Genomic DNA, 27,439 nt, shown 5'->3' with positions numbered 1-27,439 from the left:
CTCAGGAAGCAGGATTAAAACCTACTGTCTCAATTCAAAACAATACCCCATTTTGCTACCCTATTCATATGTTGGAGTCTTCTTTTTTGCCAGTCCTGGGCTTGAGCTCAGGGCCTGAACACTGTCCTTGAACTTTCCCAAGGCTAGAGAGCTCTACCGCTTAAGCTTCAGCACCACTTCCGGCTTTTTTCTATGTATGTAGTACTGAGGAATCAAAGGTTTTCATGCACGCAAGGCAAGCACTCTACCACCAGCTGCACTCTCCCAGATCCTGAAATCTTTTACTACTGGAATGGGACTGGTCTTCCATGCAGGTGACTTAGATTAAGTGAGGTCACTGGGTGACTTTCTCCTGAAGGGCACATCCCTATGAGATCACAGAGGGATGGAAAGATGTGACCTGTTCACTTGATGCCATTTTCTGGTGTCTAAAAAGGTTTGAAAAGAGATTGGATTTAGGAAACACACTTAATATATTACCTGAAAGAGAAAGAACACAACAATTGGTGAGGTTTCATTGGTTTGGTAAAGTGAAGAGCCAGAAGTTAGACCATGCAAACGGACTACTTGGATTTCTGAGCCTGAAGTGGAAGATGACTTGAAAATCAAATTAGCAATCCTTCTTTCCTACCACTTACGACTGTTTCTCAATGCACATAAGCACAGTGGGCTGGGACTGTGGTTTATAGCAATCATCTACCTCACATGCCTACCAATTTTCTTCCCCTTTCGCTTAGCTTTGGGCTTTTTGAGGGTATTCTCAGTGACCATGTCCAGGTTTCCTTCTATCAAACAACCCTCAAGAACACATCGTCAGTCCTTGGCATCATTTCTTTGATACTTCAGTTCAGCTGGACATGGGTGGTGCTGTTGATCTCAGAAGATGAGAATAATTTTGGGGTTCTTCCACAAATGAGACAAGAGAATCTGCATATCCTTTGAACAAATGGTTCCAGTCCCCCCTCCTTTGGGGGAAGCAGTACTGAAGCTTGAACTCAGGGACAGGGAACTGTCCTTTAGATTTTTGACTCAAGGCTAGCACTCCATGACATGAGCTACAGCTCCATTTCCTGGATTTCTGGTGATTAATTGAAGATAAGAGTATCACAGACTTTCCTTCTCAGGCTGGCTTTGAATTGTAATCCTCGGATACTCAGCCTCCTAAGTAGCTTTATTATAAGTATTACCCAATGTTCCCTGGCTTTTTTAAAAATTTAATGCCTGTACTGGGGCTTGATCTTAGGCAGTTTTTGAGCAGTTTTTGCTCAAGGATAGCACATAATCCCTTCTGGTTCTTTGGTGGAAATAAGAGTCTCATGGATTCCTGTACAGGTTGTCTTCAAACCATGATCTTCAGATCTCAGCCTCCTAAGTAGTTAGGATTACAGACTTGAGCCACCAACCCCAGGTTTATATTTTTAGTTTTTATAGTAAACTCATGCAATAATCCTCAGTAGCTCTTCTAGTTTAATTCACACTCATGTTGAATCAAAAACATTTAAATTTCTTCATTAAAGTCATATGTGATCAAAAATGTTACTTTTTGCTGAGGATTTGTTCATAATCCAAATTGATTATATCTGTTGTGTGAGAACTTTCATTCCATTGGGACAAAAAAAAATATGCTGGGAGCAGTGGCTCATGCCTGTAATCCTAGCAACTCAGGAGGCTGAGATCTGAGAATCAAGGTTCAAAGCCAGCCCAAGCACAAAAGGACCTGAGACTCTTATCTCCAATTAACCTCTAGAAAATGGGAAGTGGGGCTATGGCTCCAGGGGTAGGGCAGTAGCCTTTAGCTGAATTGCTCAGGGACAATGCCCAGGCCCAGGGGTAGGGTGGTAGCTCAGGCCCAGAGTTCAAGCCCCATGACCCACAAAAATAATAAAAATTAAAAAAATATGCATGACAAAATGTTGAAGAAAAGGGTCAGTGTTTGAGGGCTATGACAAAATGATAGTTTACAGTGGAATTTGGGGGATGGAATATTTCACGTTGTTGCATATATTAACTATTTTAGGGAGTCATTTTTAAATTATCAGTTGTTGGGGTCCTTCTCAGACATCTGGGAGGGGGTAAGATGGCAACGGAGCCCACAAATAATCCCAGGAACACAGACTCCGGAGACCAGACTCTTGGTGCCGATCTAACTTTATTTTACAAAATATACTCGCTAAACACAGATCAAGCGGTGGCCACTGTGTCATCAAACAGGAATGTCCCTGAATGTGACTGTCAGCCAATGGTGTCCTGAGACACGCCCCTGAGACATGCTCCAGGTGGGAGGGCCCAGGCGCCCTTTGGCTCCTGACTGCTTGTGTCACTGAGTGTGTACGTGCTGAAGCACAGGTGGCAAGCAGCGGGGCTCCTATAGCTACCCCACAATCAATGACATACATTTTTATGCCATGTGATTTTATATTCACAAGTACATTTTTTTCAAAATGCTTTGCCCTCTCTACCAGCAATACCGAATTGGTTATTTGGATTTTGAAAGTCCCACAGGGGCATATTGATATATAACCTCTTATTTGTCACCTACCTTGTCTTTTGGGAACCAGTGTGCTGGTTCATGACCCCTAGACTGATGCCATCTGAAAGAAAAAAAGAGTGCCACCTTTCCCTGGTGAAGTCATTCTCATTACAGGCCATCACGTTGGAGCTCCTTCCTGTTTGAAGCCTGGCTAGAACAGTGTCTGAGAGCATTGAGGACTCAGCAAGATAGGAAAGGACTCTTAGAACAACCATTCTGTAAGCTCCCTGGGAGAGCAGGGTAGCTTCCCCAAGCAATCTTAGCAAGTTTCTGCTTCTAAACCTTTGAGTCTGGGATGGGTCAGGGCTTGCTGATTGCTGAGCTGACTTTAAGGCTCCATTCCTTGTTCCAGGGCAAAGCATTTAGCAGCTTATAGTGGTGTGTGAGTGGATGATGGGATTTGCTCTCAGGACCTCTCCCCCTAACTAGATTTTTTTTTCCCATTCAAGGCTGATGCTCTACTGCTTGAGCCACGTCTCCACTTCTGACTTTATGCTACATCATTGGAAATAGGACTCTTGAGGATTTGTGTGCCTAGATTACAATCATCAGATCTCAGCCTCCTGAACATCAAGGATTACTAATGCGTTAAACAGATCCAATCGCAGTGCTCAGTCTCAAGCCTTTCCTGAATGTACTGGAGCTGCAGCTGAGGCTAATGGTACAACATAGTCCTCAGTAGTCCCCCTTCCCCAAGCTCCGGGAAATCAGCACTACATCCCAGGAAGCTGTAGGTGATTTCCTGGATAGAAGTCGTTGCCTTGGGAGCCTGACTGCAGCACAACAAGAAGAATCCTGAAGAGAAAGGTTTATTTATTTTTATTTCTTGTTTGAACTCCGAGCACGAGTACTGTCCTTGAGTTTGTTGGCTCTAGGTTAGTGATCTACCACTTGAGCCACAGCTCTACTTCTGGCTTTTTTGTGGGAGAGGGGGAGCTAATTGTAGATAAGAATGTCATGGACTTCCTGCTCAGGCAGTTTTCAAATCTTGATCCTCAGATCTCAGCCTATTATGTAGATACGATTACAAGCGTGAGCCACTAGGCCTCAACTCAACCCAATCCTGATGAATTCTGTTACCTTCCATCTAATTCTCCTCCCATGGTAGGATAACAATTCTCAGGACACGTTCATTTGTCTATCACCTCTTCTCTGCTGAGCTCAGTGTTCTGAGCTTCCCACGGCTCTGGGTACTTGGGAAGGCTCCCTTTTACTGCTTCTGAAAGCATGCAGATTGGAGAGGCCACAGCCTTGCATTTTTCTAGTTTGATGATGGCAAAGATGACTCATTTAAGTTGATGCCAACATGCCTGATTAATCTTCCTTATGCACGTGTCTTATTTCTCCCTGAAGATGTATCTGGGAGTGTTCATTTCTGCTACACTAGAAACAAAATCCCAAGCAGCTTCTCTGGAGTATTGCATATTGCCGACTCCATTTCTTTGAACCCTCCACATTAATTTCCTTCAAATAGCACCTTGGGGCTAATATGCACACCTTAGCTTTGATAAAAATTTTGCTTTAATTTCTCATCGTTTGTGTAAAAAGCCCAGGTTTGTGTTTGTTTAAAAGCTTTGGGGCAGGGAATTGATCTCCTCCACACTACCACTTCCATGCTGCTTCCACTTTGGAAATTTGCTGAGCCCAACATTTTCGCAGTTGAACCAAAAGCTCCAATTCCTCTATTAGTCCAAAAAAAAAACCCCTACTAATATCTCACTGTACTAACTGATTCCCTAGGACTAACCCTAATAAGGATTTTACATTTTTAAGTGAAAGCTAGGTGGGTGTTCATTGAGAGGGGCTTACACCCTTCCCTTCAGTAGTTTGGTTCCCTTATCACCCCACCCCACCCCAGGTGCTGATTTCTGTACATTTCCATCCATTATCTCTCTTATTTCCACCTTGGATCCTAGGTTAGAACAGCCAGCTCCAAGGAAAAAAAAAACCATCATGGTTCTCCAATGGGAAGTGGGAAGGAAGGTGAAGCTTTGGAAAAGCATATGACCGTGCTTTGACAAGTTATTCTGATGTAAAACAGGCCAAGATAATAGTAGGAAGTGGAGGAAATGAAGAGAACATCAGTCCAATATGGAGACACACTAGGTGGAAGAGCAACAAACAAGAAGCTTCACCAGGGAGGGGCGGAGCCATAAATATGGGTCTGGATCTGGCTACCTACCACCGGAAACCAGATAATGAGCAATTCTGGGGATTCTGGGTTCAGTGGCCTGAAATGAACCTGGAAAATCTATGCTTCATAGAAACAATTACGGCAAACACTTGATGACATAGAATATGACATTGCTAAGCTATGAGGCTTGATAAGTTCAGTATTTCCAGTGAATATTCAACTCTTGATATTTTCAACATACAATGGACTCATGAGGGTTTACTCTGGAAAGTCAAGGGGAATCTTAATCTGTGTACAACTCTATGAGGCAGACTTGAGAATTCTAAGATGATTCTAGGTAATCCTTTTCCTTGGATAATCCCTTCCTTTTGAGTCTGAGCAGAATCTCTGAATATCCCTGACTATGTTAATTATATGGCAAAGGGGGCTTTGTAGATGGTCTTTAATGTCCCAGATAAATTGATCTTAACGAGGGGGAAGTCATCTGGAATAAGCCAGATCTTAAAGATTTGTGGGGCCAGTCAGGTGTGGTGACTCACCTGTAATCCTAGCTACTCAGAAAGCTGAGATCTGAGGACTGAGGTTCAAAGCCAGCGATTCAAAGTCCTGTGAGACTCTTATCTCCAATTAACCACCAGAAAAACAGAAGTAGCACTGTGACTCAAGGGCACTAGCCTTAAGGTGAAGAGCTCAGGGACAGGCCAAGAGGACAAGCCCCATGACCAACCAAAAAAAAAGAAAAGAGAGAGATTTGTGGGCATCCTTGAAAGGGATTAAGATTTCCTTGATTTCTGAAAGACATTTAAAATTGAGAGGGATTTGGTACCGGAGGGATTTTCAGTGGTTGGCTTTGAAGGTGAAAAGAATTGAATAGCAAGGATTGAAAGTGTCTTCCAGGGACCAAGACCATGGAAACTGCTGCCTACAGCTGCAAAGAGCTGTAGGTGACCTTGGAAAGGGTCCTGGCCTTCTCCTGTGAACACAGCCTTAGCCAAAAACTTGGTGTAGACTCGGGGAGACTCTGAGCCCAGTTCAGTCATGCTGTCTGTGGGATTCTTGTTTATAGGACTTCAGGCTAATAGATGGAGATTGTAATACACAGCCAAATCTGTAGTAGTTTGTTGCCCAGCAATAAAAACTGCAACAAATGCTAGAACTATAGCATGGAGTTTCACCTCTGCAGGTGAACCAGGATTGAGCAGGGCACTTTGAAGGGATTGTGGGGAGAATTCCCAAGACCTTGATAAAGAAAATTAGAATCACTTTGAGCAGATTTAGAATCCTGGACACTAAGGATGCTGGAAGTGAAGGCCCAGAGGAAAATGAGGAATATTTCAGTGGAAATTGCAGAGAAACAAATGGATAGAAAGTTGAGCAGAAATTGTCTAGGAAAAGCAAAATTTGTAAGTTATAAGCCTGGCTATTTAGTGGTGATATTTCCAAGGAAGTCATCAAAGATGTAGCTTGATGCTGTTTATAGTAACATTCGACAGGACAGAAATAAATTGAGGGAAGATCTTTAAGCAAAGACTTGATCATTTGGAAAATCTCTATCCAGATAAGGGAAAAAATGCTCAAATTGAGTTCTGCAGAAGTTGTGGCAGAAAGAAAAGACCAAAAGCATGTCTAAATTTCAGAAAGATAAGGTCAGAGTATATAGTTACACAGCAGGTACCTGTATTTGTGTGTGTGTGTGTGTGTGTGTGTGTGTGTGTGTATGCACATGCGCATGTGCGTGTGCGTGTACACATGCCACTATTAAGGCTTGAGCTTGGGGTCTCACACTTCCTTAACTTTCTCACTAACTGCTGCCACTTCAAACATGACCCAGTTTGGGCTTTTTGCTATCTTGTTAGAGATAGGAGTTTCTTGGATTTGTCTGCTTGCACCAGCTTTGATCTGCAATCCTCAGATCTCAGCTTCCTGAGTAGCTAGGATTACAGGTGTGAACCATGCAAAACACCAGGTTCATTAGCTGTCACTGAGGGAGGGTCTCATTTCTCTCCTGGACATGTGTCTTAGTCATGAGGCCATTTTGCTGGCCTCTGCATCCAGCTTCCCTGCAGTTAGAAGCTTTGGAAACTTCTGCCAGGTCATGTCTGGAACTGTGGTCCTCACAAGCAGTAAGGGTGACAGATGTCAGTCACCAGCACTCAGCTTCCATATTAAATATTTACTTTTCTTCCTCTACTGTTTTTGAAGGGTAGACTAAGATGTATTACATGGAACGGGGGGGGGGGGGGAAACACGGAAGTTCACCTTCCACAGTTTTCAGGAAGGTAGACTTCAGCTTCAGGTTAAGGGGAAGGGAGTAAGGGAAGTATACATTGTTACATCCCAAAGCTAGATGTGCTGAGATTGAACATTATCTCCTTCTGTCTTTCTAGGTGTTCCAGAGATGTTATCCCTTTATCAGTGGGATGGTGCAAGAATAAAATGCCTGAGGTTTTTTAAAAAATATTATTTTGTTATTAAGATGTTGCATAGTGTGGTCATCATTTCTTGTCAGGTAATGAGTACATTTGGTTTTTTTGGACAATATCACCCCTTTGTTCTGTAATGCCTATGCAGCAGGGCCACCACCAAGAAGATGACTGAGAGCCAGACGTTCTGAAATGCAAAAGCAAAGCTTTATTCAGGCGGGCTGCAGCTCAGGCCTCGTCCTACACAAAGACACAGTGGAGCTTTGGTGGAAGACCCTGAGCTGAAATTTTTACAGGGTTTATAAAGGCAAAAGCCACAGAATTACAGCAACCAGGTGTTTGAGTAAGATAAGGTGGGGGTTAAGGACATTCCAGGGTGATCAGAGATAATGGGAAGTTTCCAAGGTTGGGTCCTGATTAGCTATCTGCTAAGTGGGGGAGTTTGTGGCTTAAACAATTCTGTTCCTGGAATTTACGACAGCTCTGGTTAATTTTAACACAGACAAGTCAGTTCCTGGAATTTGTGTGTGCTCTAGGTCACTCATAATTTAATATAAACAACAAGATGGCTACTGCCTCAAAATGGAGGTACTTTAGCTCTTCATTCCCCCCTTTGACTTATGGTACCTGACGCACAATTCTGTGGATCAGATCCAAAACTAAACTCCAACAGCTCTCTATCCGGAAGAGGTGTATATCTCCTTGCTGTACCATTAAAAATGCTTTATAGCATTCAGTCTGTCTTTCATGAATTGTACCAATCTATTTAGAATGCAAGGTCTAAATATTAGTAACAGAATAATAATTACCAAGGGTCCTAATAGAGTAGATATTAGGGTAGTAAGCCAGAGGGAGTAATTGAACCATTTTTGGTACCAATTGCCATTCAGTTCTTCCTTCTCTCCTCTATTCCTTCTTGTATCTCATCTAGATTTTTAGTAACAATCCCAGAATAATCAGCATAGAAACAATATTCTTGTCCCAGAGCTTTACATAACCCTCCTTGCTGTTTTGCAGAGAGATACCTGGGCCAAGGATTATGAAGACTGTTGTATATACCTGATTGTATATATCTAAATTCACATCTATTTGCATCCTTATTTCTGAAAATCGCTGTTGCTGTAGGACTAAGGCAGCTGTAACTAATCCTGCTCTTGCAGTGCCCAACCCTACAAGGGTTGTGATAGCCAATGCAGTAAGCAGCTCTCTTCTTGTTCTCTGATGGTTTCTTCATCAGAGTGGTATAATACATGGGGGAGTAAGGTTACCATGGCACAGGATTCATTAAACAAATGTATCATTTCAGCTGAGACACATTGGGTCAAGCCTGTGGATTTGCAGAGCCAGAATGCCCCTTTTGCCAAGGGCACTAGCCATTTATCCTGGGTTTCGTTAATTACTGAGCAGCTGTTCCAACTCTCAAGAGCATATATAGATTTGGTCCATGTTATATTGGTCATCTGTAAGGGGTAGGTTTGTCCCCTGTCTCGATCTGGGTGGGATTTCCCCCACCTACATTTGTTTCGGGATATCCCAATGGAGTAATCCCCCTTCCATCCTAATGCCTCATAAAAAGGGGGCGCATGGGAAAGACACAGCCAACATGAGGCAGTAAGATCTGGGCAAGTTTGATTTAGCGCCCAAAACGCTAAATGTACGGTTGACATAATGATCTCCTCGCCTTCTGATAATTCTTGTGTGGGGAGAAAGTCCTCTTTTTTTTTTTACATCAGGAGAACGTGTACCAGGGGAGAGGGAAGAGGTGGGAATGACTTTTATCCTCTCAGACAGTAGGGCAGGTGGCAGGGGTCCCACCATCCGCGGTTGCCATGCAGGTCAGATTGTTCTCCGAATATGGTACAAAAGGCCTGCATCGTACCCACTCTGATACAACCTAAGTCCCCACATTTTCCTATTTCCCAATCCCTCCCTCTCCGTCCCTCCTCCGGGAAGGGGTTGCATCTAAAATTACTGCAAGGGCCATACACTGGATTAGTGGCCCTCTTCCCAGCGGGATCCGCTGTACAGTTATCAGTCCCTTTTGGATGATCCAATACCCGGTCCCTGTGCTTTCAAATCCCCAGTTAGCACAATAATAGCACTCTGGCCCTCCACAGTTACTGATGCCCTGCGCCTTTCGATTGCTTCCTGAGCAAACACAGAAAGAAGTTTCCTTGAGGATGCCCTTTTGAGGACTGGGCCTATCCCGGGGCTCGGGAGCTGGAAACCTGGGGAAGGGAGCATCCTTGTTGACCTCCACACTCAGGTCTCCCTCGGTGCTCAGGGGTCCAGTCCCCAATGTCCTAGGACCTTCTGGCCAGGTCACACAGGTCAACGACCACCTCGGGCCATCAGGTTAGAGGTGCGGCATCATCCTTAGTGGTGCTGTTGATGACCATGCCAGTGGCAGGGTTGATGACTGCTCATGTCACCCGCTGAGGTGGTTGCAGATTGGTATCAACATCAGTCAGGGTAGCAGGAGAAAGAGGTGAAAAGAAAATAATTATAGCAATAATAACATTCAGTGTAACTTTCTCTTCACGAGACCAATACGAAGCGTCTGGGTTGGATGCTTGGAGACCTCCCATGTTTCCCCACGGTAGTCTTCGTTCAGGGCGAAGGGGTCAGCTGGTCTGGCATGGGATTAATGGACCTAAGCGGTGATGCCGTCTACCTTGAGTGCATTGGCGTCATCAGTACCACGTAGGGTCCCTTCCACCGGGGTTCCAAGGATTTTGGGTTATGCCTCCGGAGGAACACCCAGTCCCCTGGTCTGAACAAATGGGGGTGGGGACAGAGTGGCCTCATATAATGCTTTAAGTTGGGGCCACACATTTTTATGCACAAGCTGCAAACAGTCAAGTTTACACAAAAATTCACTATCATCCAAATCAGCAACCAATTCAGTCTGAAGGCTAGGGATAATGGGTGGGGGGGGGTACCAGTTCATTATGTCAAAAGGAGTAAAGCCAAGCTGGTAGGGAGAATTTCTTACTCTAAACAGAGCAAAAGGAAAGAGTGACACCCAGTCTGTGGCAATCTTCGAGGTCAATTTGGTTAAGGTCTCTTTTAGAGTCCGATTCATTCTTTCTACTGGTCCTGAACTCTGGGGTCTATAAGCACCATGCAATTTACAATCCCTCCCCAGTGCAGTGGCTATTCCATGACTTACTTTTGAGACGAAGGCTGGTCTGTTGTCCGACCCAATGGTGGATCGGAAGCCATCCCTGGGTAGGATCTCTTCCACGATCTTCTTAGCCACGACATTTGCAGTCTCATGCTTTTTTAGATAGGCTTCAACCCATCCTGAAAAGGTGTCTACAAAAACTAGCAAATATTTGTATCCAAGTTTTCCAGGTTTAATTTCTGTGAAATCTGCTTCCCAATATGTACCTGGTCTATCCCCGCGGAGGTGAGCTCCTTTTGTAACTGGTTGATTGGTGGTGTTGGTGAGCTGACGGCCTTACAATTTTTAACAATGTCCTCAATAAGTTGATTTCCTTGCCTAATTTTCACTTTGGAGTGTTGGAGCAAGTCCTGCATTCTTTGGGTTCCCATGTGAGAAACTCGGTGGGTCCCCTTGAGAATCCCCTTACCCAGCCCTTGCGGCAAGATGAGTTTCCCCTCACAAGTTTTCCACCAGTCTTTGTTCCCTTCTTTTTCTGGGGGTTTGTGAGATATGGGAATTTTTGTTATCCATTCCAAGTCTTCCTGGGAATACTGAAGCACAGGAGGCAACGCTCGTCGCCCTGGGTCTAGTAGAGTCAATACTTCTGTTCTAGGCTGGAGGGCTGTTTTCTTGGCTCCCTGGTCAGCCAGATTATTCCCTCTTGTCACCGCATCAACTCCCTTTTGATGACTGGGACAGTACATGATGGCAATTTTTGCTGGTTCCCTTAGGGCCCAGATGAGACTTAAAATCTCTTGTTTGTTTTTAATGGCCTTTCCCTCCGCTGTCAGTAGCTCCCTTTCTTGGTAGATGGCTCCATGGACATGCACGGTGGCAAAAGCATACCGGCTGTCCAGATATTCCTTGGGGGAGTGCTTCCACCCACATTACCTCCATGTCCGTGGTGACCGCTGGACCCTTGTACCTTTTTCCATCTTGAATGAGGCTGCTGCCGTTGGTGAACCAGGTATGCTCGACATGTGATAGCAGTGAACCCAGCAAATCTGGCTTGAGGCTATGTGCTTGGGCCAGCATTTGCTCACAGACATGCAGGGGCACTTCCACATCCCGATCTGGCAGGAGAGTAGCCAGATTTAAGGCTGTGGGTATGCAAAAGCTAATCCATGCAGGGTTGAGTAACAGGTCTGGTAATGGACCATATGGGCATTGCTCATCCACCGGTGGGGTGGTTGTTTTAGCACTCCCTTTAGAGCATGTAGAGTGGCCGTGGTCAGGTTTTGTCCCAAAGTCAATTTATCAGCATCCTTTACTAAGAGAGCTACCGCAGCTATTATTCTTATACACAGGGACCACCCAGCAGCGACAAATAGGCCACTGGCCATTTCCAAGGTCCAATTGGCTGGGTGAGCACTCCCTTTGCTCTTCCTTTATTTTCTGCCACAAAAAGTGTAAATGGTTTGTTCACATCAGGTAGGCCCAAGGTGGGGGCCTCCAGAAGGCTTGTCTTGATTGCCTCAAAGGCTTTTTGCATCTGCTTAGTCCAATAGAATTTGGGGAGATTTTTGCTGGCTTCATATAGAGGTTTGGCCATCTCAGCAAACCCAGGTATCCACAGCCAGCAAAAGCCCACTGTTCCCAGGAACTCTCTGACTTGTCTGGCTGACTTAGGCACTGGGATTTTTAGCACGATTTCTTTGCGTGCATCTGACAGCTAACATTTGCCGTCTTTGAACATGAAGCCCAGATAGGTGACTTCAGGATTACAGATTTCTACCTTTTTAGTGGGGGCCCTATAGTCTTTAAGAGCCTAACCATTCACTTTAGACAGTTTTTTGGGGGGGGTTGGAACAGCTATTAACAAGTCATCCACATATTGCAATAGACTTATTTCGGGATTTTTGGAGCAATACTCACTCAGGTCTTCATGTAACGCCTCGTCAAAGATGGTAGGCGAGTTCTTGAATCCTCAAGGCAGCCTGGTCCAGGTTAATTGACTGCTTTTCCCGATTTCATGATTGTGCCAAGTGAATGCAAAGTAGGTTTGGCTCTGTGTGGCTATGGGCAGGCTAAAGAAGGCATCCTTTAGGTCCAACACTGTATACCACACATGGCTCGGTGACAGGGAGCTCAGGAGGGTGTACGGGTTTGGGACTGTTGGGTGAATGTCCATTACCCTTTTGTTAAGTTCTCTCAAATCTTGCACTGGTCTGTAATCATTAAAATTTGGCTTTTTGCCAGGCAACAGTGGCAACAGGTTGACTGGATGGGCTTCAAGACTCCTAATTTTAACAATTTTCTGATGTGGGGAGTGATCCCCTTCTTTGCTTCTAGTGACATATGGTACTGACGAACTTTTACTGGGTCGGGCCCAGCTTTGAGTTCCACAAAGATTGGAAGACGATGTTTTGCTAGTCCCGTTCCCTCAGTTTCTGCCCATGTTTGGGGAAATGATTGTAGCCACTCATTTTCCAGAGACTCAGGCTTGGGATGCTGGTATAGCCTATACTTCTCTTCTAACTTACTAGTTATTGGTATACTAACAGGCTTGTGTCCGTCACAGAAGCACAACTGCCTGTGAACTGTATCTGAGCTTTCATCTTTGTTAGGAGATCATGTCCAAGCAATGGATAGGGGCAGTCCGGGATGACTAAAAATGAGTGGGTTACCCGGCCCACTCTCAAGTTCACTGTTCTTCAGGTAGTCCATTTATAGGGTTTAGTGCCAGTTGCACCTTGTACCCATGTTGTTCTAGTGGACACTGGTCCTCTCGGGGCTAATAACACTGAATTTTCTGCTGCTGTATCTACCATGAACGTGACCGGGTTCCCCTCCACTTTCAATGTTACCCTAGGCTCAGGGAGGGAGTCTGAGCCCCGACTTCCTCAGTCACTGTTCTCAGCCAGCTCAAAGGCTGGCAATACTCTTGATCCTACTTTCCGTTCTTTTTCCTTTTTCTTGGCTAGCTCTGGGCAGTTTGTGATCCAATGCCACTCCTCCTTGCAATAGGCACACTGGTTCTTCCCCACTCTCGATTGGGGTTTGGGTCTCTGCTCCTTATTTGGAGAAGAGGGCTGTCTACATGGAGGTCAGGATTTCCCTGAGATCCATCTTGTGTTGTGCCTGTTGTTGCTCCAGAATTCTAGCCAAACTCCTTTCCTTAGCTCTGTCTCTCTTTTCACGCTCGATTTCCGTTCTCTGTCCTTCCTTTCCTGTCTTTGTTCTTCTGTCTCTCTCTTATTGTAAACGTTCTCCGCTGCTGCCACTAGATCCCTAACAGATTTTTCATCAAGTCTGTCTAGAGCCTGCAACTTTTGCTTTATGTCCAGCGCAGCCTGATTTATGTAGGCAAACATAATCATCTGAGCGGACTCCTAGGTCTCAAGATCATACGGGGTATATTGACTAAAGGCTTCCAGGAGCCGCTCAAGATATGCTGCCGGACTTTCACTGTCTCCCTGTCTAACATCATAAACTTTGGCCATATTTGTAGGTCAGTGAGCCGCCACTTTGAGACCTGCCAACAGAGCCTGGTGATAGACGAGGAACCACTCCCTACCTTAAGCCGTAATGTAGTCCCAGGCTAGTATTGGAACTGTTGTTGACAATCTGCATCCTCAGGACCTATAGGGCGAAGGGGAAGGGAAATGGAATTATGAGGAGGTGTAACTCCTCGGCGCCACCCTGGGACATCTCCCAGTTCCTCCAGGATTGTCCTGCAAGCACATCCACTTCGACAACCCCTTCAAGAAACATGAGTTGGATCAGCTGTCCTGAAAATGAAAGTGAAACAGACAAACAGACAAATGACTGGACAAGGCAAATTAACAGCACTGTTTCCTTACCTTCAAGGTCTGGAGTCTTGGGGGTCTCTGGGGGTATCCCGGACGAGCCCCCAGCTGTAAAGCCACCAAGAAGACGACTGAGAGCCAGACATTCAGAAATGCAAAAGCAAGGCTTTTTTCAAGCGGGCTGCAGCTTGGGCTTCGTCCTACACACCAACACCGTGGAGCTTAGGAGGAAGACCCTGAGCTGAAATTGTACAGGGTTTATAAAGGCAAAAGCCACAGAATTACAGCAACCAGGTGTTTGAGTAAGATAAGGTGGGGGTTAAGGACATTCCAGGGCGATCAGAGCTAACGGGAAGTTCCCAAGCTGGTTGGGTCCTGATTAGCTATCTGCTAAGTGGGGGAGTTTGTGGCTTAAACAATTCTGTTCCTGGAATTTACGACAGCTCTGGTTAATTTTAACACGGACAAGTCAATTCCTAGAATTTATGTGCTCTCTGGGTCACTCATAGTTTAATATAAACAACAAGATGGCTACTGCCTCAAAATGGAGGTATTTTAGCTCTTTAGTTCACTTTCCCCTGGTTTCCCCCTCCTATCCTCACGCAAAAGTAATATAGTGTATACTGAATGGCATGATTGCATTTGCTCACTCTTCTTCCCTCCTTTTCTGCACTCCCTTTTGCTCCCACTAAAAGGAAAAACCCCAAAAGAAAAACAATAACATGGGGCCGGGAGTTTGGCCTAGTAGTAGAGTGCTTGCCTAGCATGCATGAAGACCTGGGTTCAATTCCTTGGTACCACATACATAGAAAAAAGCTGAGGCTCAAGTGGTAGAGCTCTGGCCTTGAAAAAGTCCAAGGACAGTGCTCAAACCCTGAGCTCAAGCCCAGGACTGGCAATACAAACAGACAAACAAACAAAAACAATAACATTTCCACCACCAACAAAAACCCCATGTTTTCATTTCCTGTATCTTGTTACATAGTATTTTAAATGTTCAAAGAAATTATACCTTTATGTTCCTCTCCTAAGGGTATCCTCCTTTTGTACGTATGTATAATGCCAAGAGTCCTGTATGGTTATCATGTCTAGTTATAATTTAGATTTAGCATCCACATATGAGAGAAAACATGTACCATTTGTCTCTCTAAGCTTGGTTTACCTCACTTAACATGATTTGTTCAAGGTATATCTATTTCCCTGCAAATAATAGAATCTTATTCTTTCTAATGGAGTAGAATTCCATCATGTATAGGTACCCCATTTTATTGGTTCACTCATCTGTTGTAGGGCATTTGGGCTGTTTCTATAAGTTGGCCATTGTGCATTGTGAATAGTGCAGCAAAGAATGGATGTGCAAGTGTCTTTACTGTATCCTGACTTGCAATGATCTAGGTAGATGCTAAGGAGTGGTATGGTTGAATCAGAGGGAAGACCTATGTTTAATTTTTTGAGGAACCTCCAGGTAGCTTTCTAGAGTGGTTGTAGTAGTTTACACTCCTACCAACAGTGCAATAGGGTCCTTTTTCCTCAACATCCCCTCCAGCATTTTATTGTCAGCTTTATGCCCTAGCTCCAGAAGACGAAAAGGAAGTAACTTATAACAAAAGCATATGCATTTCAACAGGCAGTACTTACAAAGGCCAGCACTCATGAACAATATGAACCATAGAAAAATCACTGATGCCAGTGTGCTTTACCAGAGCGTGTGTAGAGGGATGTTGTCATGGGGATATGGGTTTTTTAAAATGATACCAAAGAGTCAGGCATGAAAGTATGTGCCTGTAATCCCAGCGCTCAGGGGACTGAGGCAGAAAGATCACAAGTTCAAGATCAGCTGATGCTACACAGCACGATACCATCATAGAAAAAGGTACCTGATTCCCAGCTTATCTTATTTCAGGAAGAAGTTGCCTTTCTAATAAAATCCTTTATGCATTAAAATTATGCAGCACTGACCACAGTGGCTTATAATCCTAGCTACTTGGGGGATAGAAGAAGTAAGAAATAGGAAGGTTGCTATTTGAGGCCAGCCTAGGTAAAAATTTAGTGAATCAAAGAACAAAAGCTGAGCACAGTAGCTTACCCCTGTATTCCTAGATACATGGGGGTCCTAGAGAAAAAGATTGCAGTTTGAAGCTGAATCTGGGCAAGAGTACAGACTCTATTTGGCAAAAAAAATATTTAAAGCAAAACAGAAGAAAACTGGCTGAAATTGTGCTTTAAGTGGAAGTGTCTGCCTGTCAAGCTCAAGGCCTCTGAGTTCAAACCCAGTGCCACCAGCACTACCATTAAAAACAACCAAAAAAAACCCCTCCAAAAAAACCAAAAAGAAATCTATGAAAAAGGAACTTTCTGTTTGTACAGAATTCATATCTAAGGAGAAATCATGATAAGCAGGGCTTCTGATCTACAGGAATGCCTGGAAAGAATTAGAAACTCAAGGAGGATAAAGGACCATTCCTTTTGCATCTGTATCTATTGCAAACAATATAATTACTGATCCCTGTCCACTAAATGTCCCTGCTATGGCCTCACTGCTATCGGTTGCTTCCCTTCCTGAGCAAGGAAACAACATCCTGTGGCTGACCCATCACCCTGTTTTGCAAGGGTCATGGTATAGTTTGAATTATTTTCCCCAAGTTCATGTGTTAGAAAGTTAATTCTGGATGAAATCATGTTGAGAGACAGGAACTTCAATACATGATCCCAGGAGGTTAGGTGGTGAAAGCTTGGTCCTAATGCTGTGTGTGTGTGTGTGTGTGTGTGTGTGTGTGTGTGTGTGTGTGTGTTATCCTGGGAGTGAGTTTATTACAAAAAGTGAGTTTGGCTTTCTCTTCCTCTGTACCCTGCTTCTTTCCCTCCCTCCCACTTTCCCATATTCTTTTGCTCTTTCCCCTTTTCCCATGGGATGATGAAGAAGAATATAATTGTCAGAGGCCAGCCTCTTGATTTTTGACTTCTTGGCTTTAAGAACTGTAAGAAATAAATTTCTGTTCATTATAAATGACCAGATCTGCACCATTCTGTTATAGCAGCACAAAATAAATTAAGGCAAGCTGGAAACAGGAATGGCTCCGTCACAAAAAAAATCAAAATGGGGGTTTCACTTGTGCCAGGTGAGACCCCTGGGCCCTGTTTCTGCTACCCTTTGCTTCTGTTAAATCCCATCACTCCATATGTGACATTACTGAGCACAGAGGCCAGGATGGTCTCTGCTCACTCGTTTATTAGTTTTAATTAAACCCTTTCATTTTATTTATGCTGCCACAAAGTGATTAACAATTTGCTATCACAAATTGAGAAGTCTTTTTTTTTTTTCTTTCCTTTGTTGGTACTAGGGTCAAATCCAGGATGTCGTACTTGCTAGGCAAATGATTTGCCACTCAGTTGCATCACAGATCAGATGGGAAAGTCTTAAAATGTGGTTGTCTAACCACAAACCTCACAGAAATATAGGGGCTGCAGCTCCTGCCAGACTGGAGGGGTAGGCTTTGAAAACTTTCCACTTCATTAGCTGGGCGCCAGTGACTCACACCTATAATCCTAGCTACAAGGAGGCTGAGATCTGAGGATTGCTGTTCAATCAGCAGGAAAGCCCTGACACTCTTCTCTTCAATAAACTACCCCCCCCCCAAATGGGGAAAGTGAAGCTGTGACTCAAATGTTAGAACAAAATGTTAGGTGTGCTAGGAAAACAGCCCCTTCCCACTTCTCCACATGCCCGAAACCTGTGATCACTTCTGCCAATCACCTGCTTGTGAGTCAGCAAAGGCCCCCAGACTCTGAATTCACTTCTTTATCTGCTGAGATCATGCCTCACTTGGTCAGAGAGCCGTTCCCCAGGCTCTGAGATCTCTTCTGCATCCACTGTGGAACCACCTCCTGCCTTTCCCTATATAATACTGCTAAACACAAGTCCCCTCTCTCTTTTCCCTTCCCCTCTCTCTCCATGTGCCTCCATCTTTTTTTTTTTTTTTTGCAAGTCGTGGGGCTTGAACTCAGGGCCTGAGCACTGTCCTTGGACTTTTCTCAAGGCTGGAGCTCTACCACTTGAGCCACAGCACCATTTCCAGCAATTTTCTATGTATGAGGTACCGAGGAATCGAACGTGGGTTTTTGTGCACACTAGGCAAGCACTCTACCACTAGGCCAAACTCCCGGCCCCATCTTTAAGAAATATTTTTTTGTCTGTGATGGGGCTTGAACTCAGGGCCTGGACACTGTCCTTGGGCTTTCTCAAGGCTAGTAGTGCTCTACCACTTGAGCCACAGCACTATTTTGAGCTTTTTGTGTTTATGTGGTCCCTGGGAATTGAACTCAGGGCTTTGTAAATGCTAGGTAAGCACTCTACCACTAGGCCTCGCTCCCAGCCATGCCTTGATCTTGTGCAGGTTGGCTGTTTTCCCTCCCCCAAGGCTAAGATAGAGTTACTCAGGCTAAAAACTGTTCCATACAGCCAACTCAATTTCTAATTTTCTGCCTGGAGCCCTTTCTTCTGCTGTTTGTGTACCTCCTAATATTTTTTTCTTATTGTTCATCCCCTACCTTGTAAGATATTTTTCCCCAGATTTTATCAAAGGACACATGTTCACTAACAAGGAATAGTTGTAGCTTGCTACCTTCTCTCTGACTGGATGACTCTGCCTTCTACCCCTAATGTTGATGCCTTCCCAGCAGGAAGTAGCCAAAGAGAACCACTGCACATTTACAACTATCAAAAGGCTGGAATGTTAGGTCTACCCAAGAAAACAGCCCCTCCCTGCCCTTTCCATCTGCCTGAAACCAGTAATCCCACCTCCTGCCTTTTCCTATATAATCCCCCTCGTAAGTCCACAGGGAGAGGGGATAGGCCCCAATGGGACACCCTGCAGAACTGAGCTTAAGGGAGCAGCAGAACCTGCTTCTTAGTCGTTTGCAGGATTAGATCTTGACCATTGATCCCATATGAACGTGTGTATGCACACACACACACACACACACACACACACACACACACACCCCAACTATAGGTATGTATGAATGTGTATCCTTATGTATGTTCAGACAATATTTTTTTTTTCAGTCCTGGGGCTTCAAATCAAGGCCTGAGCACTGTCCTTGGGCTTTGTCAAGGCTACGGCTCTACTACTTGAGCCACAGCACCACTTCTGGCTTTTTCTATGTATGTGTACCCAGGAATCAAACCTGGGTCTTTGTGCATGCTAGGCAAGCACTGTACCACTAGGCCAAACTCCCGGCCTCCAGAACAATATTTTTTAAATGCAAATTCAAAATGTTTACAAAATGCAAATTTAAACCATATCATTTCTTTTGTGTGTGTGTGTGTGTCCAACACACTAACAGTGTTTTATTTTAAACTGTGATCCCTGCCCCATGAACAAAAAAAGAATGCTGCCAATTTGCTCCCACAGTTCCTGCTGTGAAAAAGCTGGTATTTGATGTTTATTCTCTGAAACATATTGCCTTCGTGTGATTCAGTTTTTTTTTCTTTTTCTTTGCTTTGTTTTGGTTTTGCCAGTCCTGGGCTTAGGCTCAGGGCCTGAGCACTATCCTTGGACTTTCTTAAGTCTAGAGCTCTTCCACTTGAGCCACAGCACCACTTCCAGCTTTTTCTATGTGTGTGGTATTGAGCAATCAAGCCCAGATCCTCGTGCATGCTAGGCAAGCACTCTACCACTAGGCCAAACTCCCAGCCCATGATTCAGTACTTTTAGAAAGAAGGGTTGTGGCTGTGCATACCAGCCATCCACCTGGGCCTAGACTACAGTTGTGAGGATGAGTCTGAAGAAAAGACCCAAGCAGAACAAGAGGGAACAATGGAAGCCTGATGATTGCGGATGACTCCCAGCTTCCAGTGGCTGCATCACTCAGGCTGCCCCTCAGGAGTCACTTTGCTATTAGACTAGCTGAGGCTTATGGGCCTCTCCTTGTGACTCTTCATAGTCTTCCCCTGGATTCAGCTTGGGACCAGGAATCATCACCGTCTTGAGGATACGCTGCTTAGGGGGTGCCCACGAGGGCACAATCTTGCCATGTATTCTCCAGCTTCCATAACGGTTCATCAGGTGTTTTTCAAACACAACATACTCCAAGACATCCTTGGGCACATCTTCCTGTCCATACATTAATCTGCCAAGTCGGTCATAGATGGCCAGAGTCTGCTGAGTGTGCATGCGGACCGTCACCTGGCCGTACACGTTGCTGTGCTGGCTTGAGCAGTGAACCTGAACCACCTGGGCTGGCTCTAAGGACTCCGGAGACAAAGCTCCAGCGGACTGTCTTATATTTGAGGTCCCAGACCATATCCGTAAAACAATGTTCAGTTACCAAAGTATGAAGCCAGTCATGGTCTGAGTTGTTTAGACAAAGGTGTGCTTCAATAAAAATATCCTTAGGTTTTCAGGGAAGTCCTTTGTTTTAAAATTAGCATCATATTCTTTTATCTTCTGGATTGACAATCGTGATGTCACATTCTTCTTTAATTGTTCAGTTCTCTGTTTCAGTCCTTCCTTTGCAAGAGGAGATATCCAGGCATCACCTTCAGGAGGAACATAGGCATCAAAGATGCCCGCCGTACAGGCCACATGTATTGGACGATCCAAGGTTTCTGGAGGAATAACCAACCCTGCTTTCCGGGCATGTTCTAGATATTCCTTCTCTGTTTTGAATTGGGGTTCATATGTAGGGGGTGTGAATCGTCTTTTTGCTCTAACTGGAACTATAGTTGCAGACTGAGTCACAAGACTGGCTGCCGAGACCACCACACCAAAGTCTTGGATAAGTGAGCCAATCCCCGAGGTATGGGGGCAACCATTTTGGTCCCGCCAAAACCATATCATTTCTGTAGTTAAAATTTCATGCCTAGCTTGTAGAACTCTAGATGTGGGAGAGGTGATGAACTCTAGATAGCCCTTGTGTATCTTGGCTTCAGTTATAGGCCAGTGTTTAGCTCTTAAATATAACTTTCTTACTCTTTGTAACTGTTTCAGGGGTCAGGCAGCTAGCCCTTAGCAAGAAACAAAGCCATTCACTTCTTGTCTTGGTCACCACAAGTATAAGAACTACTTTCTGCTGATTAAACTACCTGGTCTGTGGCATCCAGAGCTAAGGCACTCAAGAAGATATATATATATATATATATATATATATATATATGTATATATCAGGCTTGCCAGCAGGAGAAGCAGTTCCCAAAACCTTGAGCATTATGTGTCCAAGGAGTGAGGGGCAGAAATGAGGCCAAAATACGAGATGGCACAGGGCTGGAGAAATATATGGGTGACTTGTTAAGTAGCTTAGATTCTGACTTGTACGCTAAAGAGTGGGGTAGACATGTAAGACCCCCGACTCAGCGGGACGTCTTCCAGACGGAGCCCCCTTCCCAAGGAACAACGAGGCCATGCAGACGGATGCAAACAGCAAGAGGTTTATTTGGGTACACGGGCGTCTGGGGCAACAAAGTCTCCTAGAAGACTTGCGCGCCGAGGCTGGGGAGAGGGGAGTATTTATGGGTAGCTGAAGCGTGGTTACAGAAGCAGAAGCATAGTTACAGTGTAGGGATTGGTTAATTCAAATGAGGCTGGGGGTTTATTCTGGGCAGTAGTGGAATTTTCCTTTTTGGCTAGAGAAGGGCTTACGTGTCCTTCTTCTGGTCATAACATGTTTTTCACATACTCCTTATCTTACTCCTTATCCTGTCTATACAATTTCAGTTCTCGGTCACTCTGACCGTGAACATCTTGCTGGTTATTTTTCAATTTCTTTTTATAACTAAACTGCAGCTGCTACACAAAATGGAGTCACTTCTGCTATCCTGGGAATTACAGTTAAAGCAGTTAAAGCCATACATCTCTCAGACACTTGAATCTGAGGGAGAGAAAAGATCTGATCATAGGTGTATCTTAGATAAATCTCTGTGGCAACAGTGAGTAGATAAATGAAGATGCAGACTGGAGGTAGAAGGATGCTTGTAATAATCAAGGCCATTGGACAGACGGGCTGGAGGAGATAGTCATTGCAACCTGACCTGGGGACCATGGAATACAGGTGGGCAAAGGTAAGACTACTTTTGACATTCAGATGTCTCAGCTTATTTATGCTTAGGTGGCTCACACCTGTAATCCCAGCTAGTCAGGAGGCTGAGATCTAAGTATCAAGGTTCAACGCCCAGGCCTAGGGCTGACGAGCTCAGGGACAGAGCCCAGGCTGAGTTCTAGCCCCAGGATCCACAAAAAAATAATCCAATCACTTCTCGCCTCCACCTTCACTCTCTCCCCCACAGTGCTTGTCCTGAGGCTTTAACTCAGAGCCTGGACACAGTCCTTTAATTTTTTCACTCAAAACTGGTACTCTAGCACTTGAGCCACAGTGGCTTTTAGTGGTTAGTTGGCAATAAGAGTCTTGTGGTCCCTCCTGCCCAAACTGGCTCCAAAACATAGTTCTTGTGGCTGGGAGCATGGCCTAGTGGTGGAGTGCTTGCCTAGCATGTAGAAGCCCTGGGTTTGATTCCTCCGTATCACAAAAACAGAAAAATCTGGAAGTGGTGCTGTGGCTCAAAGGGGTAGAGCTCTAGCCTTGAAAAAGCCCAAGGACAATGCCTGGACCCTGAGTTTAAGTCCCAGGACTGGCAAAAACAAAAACAAAAAACAAAAAACTACAGTTCTCAGATCTCAGCTTTCTGAGTAGCTAGGATAACAGGCATAAGCTGGTGCCCAGATCACCACCCCTGTTTTAATTAGCATATATGACTATACAAAGTTCATTGTGATGTTTTCAGAAAAACATTGGATGTATTCCAATCAACTCTATCCTCTCTACTGCTCCTTTTCTTTTCTCTCCCTCTTGCTTTGTGCTGGTCCTTGGGGTTGAACTCAGGGCCAGGTCACTGTCACTGAGATTGTGGGCTCAAGCTAGGGCTCTACCACTTAAGACACAGCTCCACTTTCAGTGATTTGATGGTTAACTGGAAATAAAAATCTCACAGACTTTCCTGCCTGGGTTGATTTTGAATCTCAGCCTCCTGAGTAGCTAGGATTACAGGCATGATCCACTGGTGCTTGGCTTCCTCTTTGCTTCTTAAATAACTTCAGCGTGCTACCTTGTTTTTTTTTTCCATCAGTCCTGGGTCTTGAATTCAAGGCCTGGGCCCTGTCCTTGGGCTTTCTCAAGGCTAGTGCATCACCACTTGAGCCACAGTACCACTTCAGCTTTTTCTATGTATGTGATACCAGGGAATTGAACCCAGGGCTCCAAGCATGCTAGGCAAGCACTCTACCACTAGGCCACACTCCTGGCCTGTTACCTTCTGTATTTCCTGTCTCCCCTTTCCCCTCCTGCTGGTACATACTCCAAAAGAACCTGGTTCATATTCTTGACCCCCCCCCCCGGTTTTTTTGAGGGGAAGGTGTTGATACCAAAGCTTGCAGTGAGGTCCTCATGTTCTTATTTGACATTTTTGCTGGTTAATTGGAGATAAGATTTTTTTGAGGTGGGTGGAGCCTGGGCTGGCTTCCAACCTGATCCTCAGATCTCAGCATCCTAATAGGTATGATTACAGGATCTTCAGTCTTAATGTAAGTCTCTGTGATGTCAGAGCTTTATATGCAGGAATGAATATAACAATGTAAAAAGGTTTGTTTTTCATTTCACTTGCTTCTGCATTTCCTTTTTTTGTTCTCTCAACTTCCTTGTTTTATCCGCACATACTCTGTGCACATGTCTATAGCTAAATTTCTTTTTTTTATGCAGGCTGTGGGATTATTGCATTAGGGGACACTCCCATTATCTCATTTAACTTAGTTACTTCCTACATGATCCTATCTCCAAATGCATTCTGAAACATTTCTGATCAGGACTTCAACTCATAAACTGGGGGAAAGGAATATAATTCAGCCCAAAACAGGGCAGAGATTTTTATTACAGACCTGTTATGAGAAAAGTAAGCATTTTAATCCATATTCTGGGTACTAAAATGAGTTTTAACTTTAAACAGAGGAAGAAGATTGGCACCAGGAGCTCATGCCTGTCTGCTTAGGAGGCTGGGATCTGAGGATCAACGTTTGAAGCCAGCCTGGTAGAACAATTTGTGAGACTCCAATTAGGCAACAAAAAGCTGGAAGTGGAGCTTTGGCTCATGTGATAAAGCACCACCCTTGAGTGGAAAAAGCCAAGCAATGGTTTCAGGCCCTGAGTATAAGCTCTGTACTGACACAAAAATGGAGGAAGAATTGGGACAGAGGGAGAGAAAAGTGCATAAATAATTTTGGGTGAAATGTCACCTCATTGGCCATTATCTCAGTTCTGTTCTTCCAGGAAGGGCTTCTTCAAAAGGTATTTCTTATCACTTGGGGGAAGAAACTGGTTCTGAGAGTAATTATTCCTACTCTAAGATACAGTCTCATCATCACAAATTAAGTGCTCCCATTTGAGGGGGCAGGTAGGGGTGTCTTCTGTCCTTTGAGGTTCCGCTGTTCTTTTTCTTGGGGGATATGTTTGTTCCTTTTAATAAAGATGTTGTCCATCATTGGTGTACTTTTCGGAACCAATGTGACTGCAAAGTGATTTCAAGAGAAAAGAGAATGAATCAACAAAAAGACAGATATAAAATGGAGGTAGGGGATAGGAGTTTGGCCTAGTGGTAGAGTACTTGCCTAGCATGCACAAAAACCCAGGTTTTATTCCTTGGTACCACATACTTAGAAAAAGCCAGAAGTGGTGTTGTGGCTCAAGTGGTGGTAGAGATCTAGCCTTGAGAAAGCCCAAGGACAGTACTCAGGCCCTGAGTTCAAGTCCCAGAACTGGCAAAAAAATGGAGGCGAGGATGCCAACATTTGGCCCTACTTTTCCTAACTTTTGGGCTCAAGTAACAGTCATGCCTTTTCCTGCAAAAGCAGTTTTTAGTACCAGTGGTATCCCTGCCTCATTTGTGTGTGTGTGTAAGCGCACTTGCACTTGGACTTGTGGCCTTTCAAAGAAGACACACTCCCCTCTTCAGGCACCAATGATCCAGTATTGCTATCCCTTATCTGAAAAGTTCCTAGTTTGGTTGAACCACAACTTTCCATGGGAGAGGACTGGCTTTCTCCTTTTGTTTGGGACCTATATGTAGGTCCAAGCTAAAATTCTTTCCTGGCACAAAATCCTCTTTACCACTAGAATCTATGGGCAGAGTAAAATAATTTCATGCAATCAGATCTCACATGGCCCAATCCACCTGTGCAACACAGAGATTAGACACCTTTCCTACTGCTCTCAGCAGGAAGGTATTCAGTTCGAGGTCCCTCTCTCTGCCAAGCTTTAGGGTTCATAGTTACTTGTAAACATATAACTTTGCCACACTCAGGCCCAAGGTTCTGTCCTTGAGCATTTTTGTTCAGGGCAAGCTCTCTATCATTTGAGCCAAACTCCACTTCTGGCTTTTTGGTGACTGATCGGAGACAGGCGTCGCACAGACTTTCCTGTCTGGACTGATCTCGAACCGTGATCTTCAGAACTCAGCCTCCTGCGCTGCTAGGATTACAGGAGTCGGCCCCGCCCATATTGAAAATAGTGTTTAATTTACTAATCCATCATTCTTAAGAGGTGAGACTAAGGCTTCTAGCCCTCAACTAGCCAATGGCGATCATCACAGCCCCACCAAAATTGGGAGCATACACACAAACCACGAGCTGCCCCTCACACTCTTCCCCAACAAGAGTTCCTAAGCAGCTAGGCAGACCGGCGCGTGCGCGGTCGGCCTCGGTGACCTGAGGGGCGGGGCTTGCGGCGGCCCCTAGGCGCCTGCGCGCCCGCCGCTGGTATCGCGTTTGACGGTGGCGGCGGCGTCTGTGGAGTCTCCGCTGTGTCTGGGTGGCCACACGGCTCCGGGTGAGTGCTCGGCGACGCGGCTGGATGTCGGACGGGAAGTGTCGGGGTTCCAGGGCACTGGCACTTGGGCCTCGGGGATGGAGTTCCCGCCGCGGCGGCCGGTGGGTCGAGGCCCTGCGCGCCCGGACCGCGCACCTGCGGCCGGAAGTGACGCGGTGGCGGCGCCGCGGCCCGGTGGCGGGGCGCAGGGCCCCGGCGCAGCCGGAGGGCCGGGCGTCGCGTCGGGAAGCCGCTCGCCGGCCGGCTCGGGCCCGGGCTTCTCCAGCCGGAGCTTCCGGGGGCCGGGGCCGTCGCGTGTTAAACGCGGTTCGGTCGGTTTCCCCGGCGCGCCCCTCCTCGCCGCGTTTCTAGCTCTGGGCCCTTTCCCAGCGACCTGCCAGCGTCTCCTCCGGACACGAACGGGGTCCTGTCATCGCCACCCCGCCTGAAACCCTGCACGGGGATTGTGCTGTACACTGGGGAGGAGAATCCCAGGTTCACGGTTTCCCAGACCTGGGAGAAAGTGTGCCCTGAGGACCTTGCGTGGTCACAGGTGTCCAGTCCAGGGTCCAGCTTGTCACTAGACACGATACCCCAGCGCTCAAGGGGGAGACAGGAAGACACTGCTTTCCCCCAAGATATTTTGTAGGGTTTACACAGTTGTCTGTGACCGGGTTTCAGCTGCCTTTCTCTTTCCCAATTCACCAGCTCGATCCAGCCTTCACATATCTTTTATTATTAGCTCTACTTTAGGCCTGATTAAATCCTACTTATCACTGGTACGTGAATCAAACCTGTGATCCTAGCGACTCAGCAAGCTGAGATCTTTGAAGACTGAAGTTAGAAACCAATCCAGGCCGGGCGCCATGGCTCACCTGAAATCCTAGCTACTCAGGAGGCTAAGATCTGAGGATCAAGGTTCAAAGCCAGCCCCAGCACTAAAGGACCTGAGAGTCTTATCTCCAATTAACCACTAGAAAACCGGGAAGTGGGGCTGTGGCTCAAGGGCAAGGCCTAGCCTTGAGCTAAAGAGCTCTGGGACAGGCCCAGGCCAGAGCTCAAGCCCCATGACACCCCCTACCCCCCCCCCCCCAAAAAAAAGAAAAGAAACCAGTCCAGACAGAAAAGTCCAAGAGAATAGTTCTAAACCAGCAAATTGCCAGACTAGAGATAAGGCTCAAGTAGTAAGAGTGTCATCCATAAGTAAGAATGTTGAGCATGAAGTCCTGAATTCAAGCCCAGTTCTCATATTAAAAAAACAATTTTAAACACCCCAGTTTGTCCTTCAGATAGTGGCTCAGATAGATGCCACGTTATCAGAGAAGCCTTTTCTGACTTCACCCCTACCTCTTCACTTGTAGGGAATCTGTACTTCCTCCATCCCTCTTCCTGGGAAAGGGAAGCAAGAGTCCAACTGTAGCCTTTCTCCTGAAGAAAATCAGAAAACTCCCAAGGAGTGGAACTCTCTCTTTCTGCTGTACGATTTCCAGCCTTGCCCTCTTCTAACTTTTCAAAGTGGTGATCTCTGGCGCCTGTCAGATCCTTAGGACCCCTACTCTGCTCTCTGTGGTATTAACCACATTCTGC

General features: G+C 45.4%; 1 protein-coding gene and 1 pseudogene across 4 annotated transcripts in view; one reads left to right on the top strand and one right to left on the bottom strand.

The window, feature by feature from the left end:
- Window positions 1-19,340: 19,340 nt before the first annotated feature.
- LOC150054414 (large ribosomal subunit protein mL45 pseudogene) lies at window positions 19,341-20,822 on the bottom strand (annotated as a pseudogene).
- Window positions 20,823-25,800: 4,978 nt separating this feature from the next.
- The window catches only part of Ercc6 (ERCC excision repair 6, chromatin remodeling factor), a 69,106-nt gene continuing 67,467 nt past the window's right edge, over window positions 25,801-27,439 (top strand). For 2 of the 4 annotated variants that reach the window (XM_090346766.1, XM_090346763.1), the window contains exon 1: window positions 25,801-25,873. The gene's annotated coding sequence lies outside the window, so the exon portion shown is untranslated. Of the gene's footprint in view, window positions 25,874-26,115; window positions 26,185-27,439 lie in introns of those variants that run through there. The other 2 variants (XM_090346765.1, XM_090346764.1) reach the window with 2 other exon arrangements.

The sequence above is a fragment of the Megascapheus bottae genome, chromosome 15, assembly GCF_031878675.1.
Source record: "Megascapheus bottae isolate mThoBot1 chromosome 15, mThoBot2.hap1, whole genome shotgun sequence".
Classification (NCBI taxonomy): Eukaryota; Metazoa; Chordata; class Mammalia; order Rodentia; family Geomyidae; genus Megascapheus; species Megascapheus bottae.
The sequence above is the reverse complement of the archived record's forward strand: the minus strand, read 5'-3'. Positions and strand labels throughout refer to the sequence as shown.